We start from the raw sequence: 8,489 nt of genomic DNA on the forward strand, positions 1-8,489 counted from the left end.
TTGATTGCTATACTGCTGGTACAGCATAAATGCATAATACAAGGCCATGTATTTCTCCTATTGTTTTGGACGAGTTTATAATGTATTATATAATATACCATAATACCAGCAACTACATCTGTCTACCATATTCAGTTCATAGTCAATACACTATGCATGGTTGCATACATTCACTATGGTTGTAGAGCTACAACGTCTATCATGGAGACTTTAGTTGGAAAATGGAAAAAGAAAGCCCCCCCGCCCCGATATTAGTCAATGGAAAAAGGAAGACCCAAAGAGTGCTGCTTCAAAAACTGCGAGACAAATAGACACATGCCAATAATAGAAAGTATACATACAGCTCTAGTGAATATCAATAAAGAGATAACTACGTACATATATGGGAGATCAAATTATAGCATACAAAAGGCAACAATAAGGCAGAGAAAGTAATAAGAAGGGTGTGACAAGTAAGGTCTTCCCTCTGCAATAAAATGGTGTAAGACATGGCCAGCCAGAGAATGCTTGCCCATCGATATTCAATTTTGCGGGTGCTTAAACCTCTATTCAACTATGTCCAAAGTGAAGTACATTATCCCAACCCCACCCCCTTCTTCTAAGGAAAAATTTAATTATTTACAGATAAATTTATGGTTAGGTTGTGTCCGAAATTCTGTTATGGAAAGATTACCATGTTCAGTATTCCAGTGTCCCCATGCTACTCTTGTTTGTCACTAACGATTGACAATATGAAGTCAAAACATATCCAATATTGATGCCAGAAATAATAGTTAAAATAGGTGGACGAAAGTCTATTACCTTAATTATGTAAGACAAAAAACTAAGCTAGACTTTAGTATTTGTGGTGGAACTAAGGAAGTCAGCTTTAATAAGGCAGCAGATAGCATGATATGTTTACCAATGGCAATAATCAGGAGCAATAAGTGCTACAAGCCTACAACTAGATTTCTTCAAATAATATCCCAGAAAAAGCCAAGTTTTGAGTCGATTATAAAAACAAGCACTAAAGTAGAAGCCCTAAGAGACAATATGCATAATTCATTTGAAGGAATAAGATCACCCTTAAGTCAGAGATACAATTATTGATGTCCCTGTTTTAGTTTTTGGGGTACTTAATGTTTAGAGAGATTTTTTTTGGGTATTATGTTTAGAGAGATTACTTATTAGAGTTTTTTGCATAGTCATATATGTATTATTCCATGGAAAAATTAAGTTTTAACTTTGAATTCCTCAGAAGTGAAGCCAGTGTCAGCTGTTCTATTTTCTTTCCACCAGGCATGCCAATTATTGATGTACAAAAAGTTTCCTGAATTCAGATATTTAACTGAAGATTACGTATTTAATATAAATGAATGAAGAATCAAGAACATGTGCAAATGTATCACAGAGCATAATTTTACCATTCTCCATTAGAAAGAAAAGGCAGCTCAGATGAGAAGAAAAAAGTTGTAGCCTCTCCAATAACTGCAAAGAAAAGATGTCAACCACAGACACAGTGCAATCCAATATACTGCATTTCATTACACTCATTCATGGAAACTGAGCATGAGATTCAAGGGAAAAACAAAAATTCACTTGAATTTCAGGAAACTAAGAAGTAAAATAGATGTACATTCATTCTTTAAGAGATGCCGGGTACTTTAACTTCTAAATCATCTACAAATAAATATTGAAATGCAAATAATGGTTCATTAAGAATAAAATTAAGCTACATACACATATCTCGAGATGTGAACTCCTAACTGCATAGTAGGATGTGTGGATTAGAGATAAATAACTATGAATTACATAGGTCGAATATAGTCCATATATAATTTGGGCTATAGGTGGTTAGGTCGAGATGGGGTCTTCCATGATTCATACCCTATGCCACCATAATTAATGTCCAGAAATTCAATCCCATGATTTACTTGTTTTCCTCTCAAGTCGGTTTTATCTCGGGTTTAAGTTTAATGAAAGCAATACCATATACAAAGCAAAGGCTATTCACAGGCCATCATATAGCGGTCTTTGTTTGGGATACAGCTTTGGTAATAAATCTTGTGTAGATCGAGATCATTTGATATTAGACAACTGTGCTTTTCTTTCCATGCATTACCGATTTTGACATCAAAAATATATTTCTAAAACGATTTCATGGTTTGTCTTGTTTGAAGCAAATCACTACATGATAAAAGAACATTGGAAACTTGAAAATATATTCCAAGCCTATAATATCCTTTCTTATCTCCCTGTTTTGAATTTTTGACCTTGATAGAGAGACAAGAAAGAAATTTCATTCTCTCGACTCTTGAGAAGGATGTTATATCCAATGATTTTGGTTTAGGTAAGGAACGAAAACAAGTGGAAAGGGGAGAAAGAAAAGCGGAAATGAGATATTCTGTGCATGTGAATGAATGGGTTAGATTAGAGCTTCATGGTTTAGATAACAAAAGGATCGTGGACATTATTTGAACATCTTTTCAACTATCTCATCTTAGAACATCTTTTCAACTATCTCTTTCCAACTATCAAGGTTTAGATAACAAAAGGATCTTGGACATTATTTGAACATCATTTCAACTATCTCATCTTTGTGGCATTGTTGTTATCTTTTTTATTTTTTATTTAGCCATTCCAAACAAAAAAAAATATCATCTAGCAATTAACTGAAATCCCAAAATTGATAATTAAAAAAAATTTGAAGAACACACAAATTTTTCATAATCAGATCACCATAATCTCAATAAAAATACCTAAGTCAAAGGTATTCCCTCAATCAAAGCCTCTGCATTGTGAATGACTATCGTGTCATATAATTTTTTCTTTTCTACATCCTTTTATGTGATTAACTTGAACCTGAAAGTAGAACGACATTCGCCTAATCCTACAAGTACCTGAATTGTGGGAATTGGACTTGGCCATGTCAATCAAATTCCTGACCTCACAGACCTGCCACTGCTGTGACGTCTCAGATATACATGAACAGATAGACGAACAGTTAACTATGGGCCAAAGTTTCAGACCAAAATTATTGTGGGATTGAGTATGAAGTATGGTAAACTTGAACACAACGCCACCCACCTGCACTTCTAAGTTAAAAAAAATAGGTAACGAATAGGTACTCAATTGATCAGGCCCATCTTTGAGTAAAAAAGCACAGAAATCCACATGAAAAACAGGTCTCTTAACAAGTTAGATTAATTTCCCATGTAGCATACCCAATCCAAAAAATAAAACAGGTCTGGCTTTGGTCCCATACCCAACCCCATTAACACTTCAGTTTATATTGAAAGCGGATAAAACTCAGTTTGCACCCGGGTATATATGTCCTCCTTGCAGCTTTACATATGCTCACTTTAAAACTTAGATAAGTAAATAGTAGCTAGTGTAGCGTCTCTGATACTAGTCATATTTTGATTATTAGAACAGTGTTCTTTTCAGGCTAGTAATAACAACGACAAATTGGAAACAACGTTCAATTTACAGAATATTTGACCCTTGGCCCTTTATTGTACGCCAATATAGAGAAATTACTGTCTCAAGTTATGGGAACTAAAAGCAATAAGTAATACTAAACACGGATTCTCACCTATTATCCATGTTACTACGAAATCAAAACGGTTTTGACCTTCGATCCAGTAAGCATCAAATCCAAATGAAAAGATCTTCAGAGCCATCTCCAAAACATAAATCCAACCTACAGAGAAACAAGCGCTTTGTTAACATCTACAATATGACATTCAAAAAAAAAAGGAAAAATAAGCAACTAAAATGCAAATATCCAGTTCCATAATTTTAAAGTAGCACTGTTGATTGCATAACTTTCATATTTATACAAGAGACTCGATGCAGAAACATGACAGCACACGATGATGGAAAATGAATAACCTCTGACTACGTATCTATAAAAAACCCAAATATCATTATGTAAGTCGAATTGTACCTAGTTGGGCATCATGAAGATTATGCTGCTAGAGTACTGACCAAGTAGTGTGATGTGTTCCGCTAAATGGGACCAGGCAGATGGATTATTTCCAGTAAAAGATACTTCTTTGCTGACACAATCAGAGAACTATATGAAGAACAGAGGCTGATAGATAGGTTTGCCAAATTGAGGGCAAGAAGAATAACCTTCTTTCTTGTGCAGAAGAAGTGAGGCTATCTAATGTGTAACATTCTTGGCTATTGACTGCAAGAAATTTCGCAGTATGGGAAAGTAACTGAAGTGGTAGAAGGGTTCTATGGATGCAATAACTGGTAATAACAGCGGGACTAAAGAGGTGATTAGAAAATTATAAAAATAGCTGATATGACTGGAGAAAGTTGTATCTATCTGGGCTTGCTGGAAGAGGACTCGACATCTATAAGTTATCTCTAATGGGTGTACTCAGGAATTCCTACAGATTCAGTAACTTGCAAGTTACAAATTCTTGTCAGTGTTACTTTCAGTTTTACAATAAGTTGCATGGAAACCAGTATGGGAGAAGGAAAATTTGTAAAAGGGCAGGGTACTCGAACACGGATATATAAATAGTTATATACGCATACATTTATTATATATTGACATTAATAATTTATATTGGATCAACATTGTTTTTCATTCATGTGTTATGAGTTCTAAAATTCCTATAATATTTTTATGTTTCTTTTATTCTGTGGATTATAAATTGGAAAACAGTTCTTTTTTGAACTAGACACCAAAACAACCCTGTAAAATCATAGTTAGAAACCCGACCTATGGCTAACGAGTTTTTGGAGGTGGATGTGAAGTGTAGGATAATGTTGAAGAAGAGTATGACAAATATTAAAGTAAAACATGTATTGTGTAATTGACTACATGCCATAATAAATGTACGCATATATACAAGGAGAGTTTCGATACGGGTACGTGTATGTGGCAGGTACACATACAGCTTCAGATAGAAGTACCCATGTAACATAGGCTTTACATTACCAAAGAAAATGAGAATGTGCACTATACAACAGTTTGAACTGATCCTTGGTCAAGCCGCTAAGATAGGAATGAAGTATTCAATTCCAAGATGACAAAGAATCAATTAGTTCTCAATTACCTGGCATAAAGAATTATGAAACTACGGATGAGGGGTAAGAGGAGATAATTATGTAAGAGGAAGCTAAGATAACGTTTACATGTAAAGGGTTGCCTTTTGCAACTTCCATATGGCGTACCTGACATGAGAACAATAGGAGACTCTTTCAGCGCAAGGAGTACAGGAAGTTTCTAGAAGACTCCTTAAAACCTGATTTATCTTCAGATATCACTATTAAATAGCGAAATCTGACACCAGTGTGTATTACCAGCATAGCAAGAAAATAATAAACTATGAAGAGATTGTCGACATGTACTTTGTCACATTCTGTTAAACTATAGCTTTGCATAACGGTGCAATTATGAACCTCCATCATCGTCATTCTAAACCTTTTTCCATTCTAAAAATGGGGTCATATGAAGAGAAACCTTATATCATAAATGAAATGTTCAAATTGAATGCCTGAGGTAAGGCTCCAGATTAAGGTATCAGAATTGAATTAGTATTTGACATTATGATTGCTTAAAGTTATTTGTGGATGCTGGAGCATTAGTATTCTGGAAATATAATCAGTTGGGTTCAACTAAATCTCATTATAACTGATTGTTATTCTCTCTATTATATCTTGATTCATAAGCATGTTTCCCATTGTTACTGAGTGCTCCATACTTCTTATCTAGCAGTCCAACCTTCAAAAGATAATTCTCTTAACCTTCCCAGAAGAAGCTACCAAAAATTTATGTAAACACGGAATTTACATGATACAAACACAATATTTGAACGTATGAAAATTTTATTGTGATTCTATGAAACAAAGGTAAGTGAGAGAGACCATCCTCTCATTATAAAAAGAAGTACCCGCAGATCATAGAAGATTAGTCCATATAAATAATAAACTGAAATCAACAAAAATCATAATAATTAAACATGAAAAACTGTTATTATCGTGAAACGAAAAATACAGTATCAGTTGAAGTACATAAAAGATTTACCGAAGCAAAACTCAACTGCCTGCCAAACTCCCTGCCCAGAGCTGTTCTCTATATCTAGCTGATATAAATAACAGTTGAAAGATATAAAAGATATGTCATCTATAATAAAGATCTATATATGCAAGTACATGAAGATAAAGGAATGGGCTTATTCCATGGAAGATGAAGAGGTAAGGTTATTGCCTATATAGAGCAATAAACATAGATTAAAAGCTGAATTTCCAAATAGGATTTAAAATACTTAACAATTGATGTTCCTTATCCATGGAAAACAGCAAGATTATCCCCAAATGGCCAAAGAAAAAAAATCAATAGATACGAGACTGAAAATGATTGTAGCAGAACTCTTTGTGTCATTCTTTAAAGCTTTAGTTGTAAACATAAATTTGTTGGCCTTCTTGTTTTGATGATGTTTAACAAACAATTTACTACTAATGTTGTTTGTCTAGTATTTGTGTTTTCTTATTTATTATAGACAAACAACGTTGTTGGAGGATGGATGGAATAGAGCTTCAACGATCATATCCAAAGGAGGTTAGCGGAATGTCGGTGAAGCCTTGCTATTCAAAGTTCAAGATCCAAGTTCAAGCTTCATCCGCAAGTGTACCAAGTCAAGCTTAATTGAAGATCAAGATTGCTTGGGTAATGTAGTTTAGGAATTATATTATGTGTGTTATATACTCTAAGCTCAATATTATATTTACACACACATTTATTGGTTTCTTCGTATATATATATATAGTCATATATATATATATATAAGTTTTGGTTTCTATGCATATATATAGTTATATATATACATACATATGTTTTGAGTTTTTATGGTTATATATATGAAATTCTATATTTCATATTTTCTATTATGTTTTTGAAAACATTGCATAGAATATGCAATTTTGTGAAAATATTGTATTCTTAGTTTATAGACTTCAATATCAGTTTATACATGTTTTACTAAGTCTACAAAAACATTTCACAAAGTTTCAAAAGTTGGTTTATGTCAAAACATCAAAATTCAAGTATCTCATTTTTTCATGTTTTGGACTAGTTTGTAAAATGATGATATTTCTCATTTGGGAAGTCTTTTTAGAAAACCAGTTTTTGTAGCATGTGTATTATCATGTCTACAATCATTCCCCAAAGTTTTACATTTTTTGGAATTTATTTGATATTTTTAAACAGCATTTCAAAATCAGATAAACAGTTTTCATATCAGTTTTCGGTCGACCGCACCGGTCGACCGATCATTTGATCTTTCTTCACTGGGCGACAGAGAGTCTGTCGGTCGACCGGTCCGGTCGACCGAAAGCTCCATCGGTCGACTTCTTCGTGTTTTTGCTCTCATCGGTCGACCGACGGGTTTTTGGGTCGCCCGACAATATAGCCGTTGGCTACTAACGGCTATTTCTGAGCTGTTTCTCTGGGGGCTGTTTTGTCATTTGTTTTGGGGGTTTTTGCTAAGATCTTTAGAGGGTATAAATACCCCTTTGCTGATATCTTTTAATAGACAAGAGATTGTTTTAAAATAGTTCAACAAGGGTTTAAACTTGTTTAGTGTTTGTTTAAGTTTGTTTTAAGAAGCTTTTAAGCAATTGAGTGTTTCGGTTTTGTGATTTTTTAGTTTGGTTTAAGTGTGTTTAAAAAGCTTTTAAGCAAATTGAGAGTTTGTTTTGAGGAATCAATTTCACAAGAGCAATTGGAGATCATCCTTTGGTGTTTGAGCATTCACTCTTCTCCCACTCTCTTGTCATCTTTAGAGAAGTGTTTCTAAACTCATCTAGCAATTTATTATTTTGATTATAATTTCCATAAGCTAGATTTATATTGAGTTTAGTTTAATCGTTTTATTGATACTCTTTGTTCACACACAACCTATTGAGCTTATTGTATTTACATTCATAGTATAATTTAGGGTTGTGGGTTTGTGACATTGAGAGTGAGCTTAATTGAGTTCTCACCTTGTTTTGAGAACAATCATTTGTCATATTTGTGCTTATTGTGAGAATCACTTTGTAATACACTTGTACACCGAGTGAGGAGTGTGTGGTGAGAGTCGGGGATCGTCCCAAGAGGAGTGGCGTCGGTTGACGTGCCTAGGGAGAGGTTGTAACCGAGCACTTGAGGAAGATACGGCTAGGTCCAACACTTAGTGTGGGTGTAGAGTGTGATTGCAAGAGTGTGAGTTGTAGAGTTTTCGGTTAGCTAGAAAACCGAGTGTGTAGAAGAAGTTCCGGCTTCCAAACCGGATTGTGTTAGTGGATTTCTCCCCGGGAGTGGGGAGCGGAGACGTAGGACGGAAGGTCCGAACTCCGTGATCATATTGCTTGTTTGAGTGTGCTTTGGCGTTCATTCATATTTATGTTCATATCTTATATCGCCATTGTCATTAGCTCATTATCTATATCATCCACTATCTTGTTTACATTGTTTACCCTTGTGTTCATATATCCTTGCATATATA

General features: G+C 34.3%; 1 protein-coding gene across 2 annotated transcripts in view; it reads right to left on the reverse strand.

The window, feature by feature from the left end:
- LOC109851441 (two pore calcium channel protein 1-like) overlaps positions 1–6,335 on the reverse strand; it is a 10,019-nt gene extending 3,684 nt beyond the window's left edge. Inside the window, exons 1-3 of one of the 2 annotated variants that reach the window (XR_002249828.1) lie at positions 6,029–6,323; positions 3,575–3,682; positions 1,404–1,467 (exon numbers count right to left, since the gene is read on the reverse strand). The gene's annotated coding sequence lies outside the window, so the exon portion shown is untranslated. Of the gene's footprint in view, positions 1–1,403; positions 3,683–6,028 lie in introns of both variants that reach the window. The other variant, XR_002249827.1, reaches the window with a different exon arrangement.

The sequence above is a fragment of the Asparagus officinalis genome, chromosome 8 (assembly GCF_001876935.1).
Source record: "Asparagus officinalis chromosome 8, Aspof.V1, whole genome shotgun sequence".
Classification (NCBI taxonomy): Eukaryota; Viridiplantae; Streptophyta; class Magnoliopsida; order Asparagales; family Asparagaceae; genus Asparagus; species Asparagus officinalis.